At 29.7% G+C, this 2,831-nt stretch overlaps 1 protein-coding gene across 1 annotated transcript in view; it reads right to left on the bottom strand.

Annotated features, from left to right (window-relative positions):
- The window catches only part of LOC106689565 (glutathione S-transferase), a 21,160-nt gene that overhangs the window by 2,360 nt on the left and 15,969 nt on the right, over positions 1–2,831 (bottom strand). The window lies entirely within an intron of this gene.

Here is a 2,831-nt window from a genome sequence, read left to right as displayed (position 1 = left end):
AAAGAAATCAGTATGTAAGTGAAGGAAATAATGAAATTGTTATAAAAATAATTAAAAGGAGCTGTTTGTAGGTATCCTTGAAAATGACCTGAGGGTCGAAAAATTGGAAGGATTTGAAAAGAATAAAGTTGAGAAAAAAGGATCAAATTTGTTTTTAAATAAAATTAAAAAAAATAACACTAAGTTTAGAGTAGCGATCCAATTTAGAAATATGGGCAAGATATAGCAAATCTGGAAGGAATATAATATTAGCCACTCGTAGTGTAGTAGATATCTAATGTTTTTTTGATCATCCAATCTCAATATCTCTTCAAAATTAAACTGGCTGTACAAAGTTGGATATATCGCTTGCAAGTTGATGAAATAAAGCAACATTTATAAGAATACTTAAGATCATACTTCGAAAATTCATAGCATGAGATTCCACCGACTTTTTTCGAAAAATTATTCAGTTTTTCTTGTCCACTTTGCATTTGCTGCTACGATGGCCTAACGATGTTACGAATTGGTTGCTATCTTGCTGGAAATTATTCCTGTATTCCGAAAATTGACAATAACCTAGGGGATTCTTCAGTTACGTTAGAGAGTTTGAATTTAATTAGAAATTTGTTTACTTGGGAAAACATTAAAAATATATCTTTCTTGGCAACTGAATGAGATAGGAAGGTAAGGTTGGTGTTACTGAACTACAATTTGATAAACTATCGCTCCCTTCGTTACTGACATTTCCTTCTGAAACACTTTATTCAGCATATATATTTTTTATATTCTTTTAAAAAAAATAATTCGTTTCGGATATTTGTCCATCATCTGATCCAATTCTTAATCACGTTTCTTATCGTTTCTTTAAGGGGTTTGTCTTGATTTTAAAAATATGTCATTCATCCATCCTATTTGTAGTTGTTAACTTGTAAATCTCTGAAATGGTCTATCTACAAATAGGAGGAATGAATGACATTTTTTTAAATTATGACAAATCCTTCGAAGGGATGATGAGGAATATGGGATTATTTAAGGTTGGACCAGACGATGGAAAAATGTCCTTAACATCACCAGTAAATAAATAAAGAAGTAATGAAGAGTTTTTTTGTTTTTTTGAAGAATATGATGTTTAATGTGAACCCATAAACATAAGTATATCATATAATGAATTTCAAATATTCAATAAATAGATTTTTTACTTTCTCTTATATATAGATGGATTATATAGTAAGGGAATGTATTGGGATCGTAAAATTTTGAATTTGAGTTTTCGACAGTTTCGAAATACGTGTTTTGAGGTCCGACTCCAAAAAAACTAGTTTCACAAATGGTTTGTATGTCTGTGAATAGTTTATCTCTACTCATTTAACAGCGAAAAATTAAAAACAGATACTTACTATTTTCCTTTGGATAGTATAAAATATTTACTTTCCACTGTTTCGGTAATATTATTGATTAGACAACCACCATGTGGTTAGTTGAAAAATAAATTTAATACGAATTTTCAATTCAAAATCCTTTTTATCTGTTATTATTTACGTTTTCATTTATTGCCCATAACCTTTTATTTTTCTTATTTAATTTAATTTCTCTTTTCATTGCATACCCTTTTAACTTTTCGTTTACTTTTTTACTTATGTTAAATGTTTGTATCTTTTTTAGTCCTGACGGAGCCCTGCAGCGTGGGGCGAAACGTTGGCTCAATTAAAATAGTTATTACTATTTGGGTTTTTATTTGACCGCACCCGGACCATTTCCATTTATTATCACTCATGGTCAATCATCGATCTTCCAAATAATTTTTAGTTTATTTGCTGACCGCACCCCCCCCCCCCCGACCATCTTCTCAACATACAAGATATATTTGCTACAGCTTCTTTCTACACAGGAAATAATGATGTGCAGGAAATGCGATTAATACTTAGAAGAATCATGACTCATTGGTAAATCCTGTAATTTGAAGATGTATTCTCCAAGCTTCACAAGTACTTATAACATTATTCGCTCAGTTATTATTTACTCTTTTACAGTTGTTTATACAAAGTGGATTACTATTCAAGTTATAAATAAATATTATTCAATTTTACTAATAATAAAAACTTTACCTGGTTATTGTTTAGTATCAATGAGATACATTTCTTTGCATGTAAGCCCTTTTTATTTTCAGTTTTCACTATGTAAAATTGAAAATAATGAAATTTGAAGCAAAGTCACTGGAAGTTGCAAAATAGACATACGACATGCAATAGCCAGTGGCGGATTCAGGAATTATCTGTGAGGTGTAGCGCATATCTCAGGAACTATGTGCCGTATAGATGTCTATTAGCACTCAAATTAAAGCTGGTTTAATGGACTATAAAGAAGCTTATGACCTTTACCATCGTAGGAATAGTAGTTTTCATGATATTTGCTAAAATAAATTGATTTATAGTTGTTCGGACAATAAGCTTGATTTATGAAAAACTTCATTTCAGAAACCATTGGACGTACAGATGTCTGCCAGCGCTCAAATTAAAACTATTAAAAATTTACTACAAAATAGTTAATTATGTTTATCTTAGTAAGAATAGTAGTGTTTATGATAATTTACAAAATAAACTCACAAAATGTTAATTTCTAGTTGTTCGTATAAAATGTTGGATTTTTGAAAAAATATCTCTAGATTCATAAGATGCACATATGTCTGCCAACACTCAAAATAAAGGAAATTTAACTTACTATAAAGTAGTTTATGACGCTTATCTTCGTAATGGTAGTAGTTTTTATGATATTCACATATGAATATAAATTTGGCAAATGAAAATTTGTCCGAACAACTATAAATCAATTTATTTTAGCAAATTTCATGT

Source organism: Halyomorpha halys, unplaced genomic scaffold, assembly GCF_000696795.3.
Source record: "Halyomorpha halys isolate HHAL.00 unplaced genomic scaffold, Hhal_1.1 Scaffold1395.1, whole genome shotgun sequence".
Taxonomy (NCBI): Eukaryota; Metazoa; Arthropoda; class Insecta; order Hemiptera; family Pentatomidae; genus Halyomorpha; species Halyomorpha halys.
The sequence above is the reverse complement of the archived record's forward strand: the minus strand, read 5'-3'. Positions and strand labels throughout refer to the sequence as shown.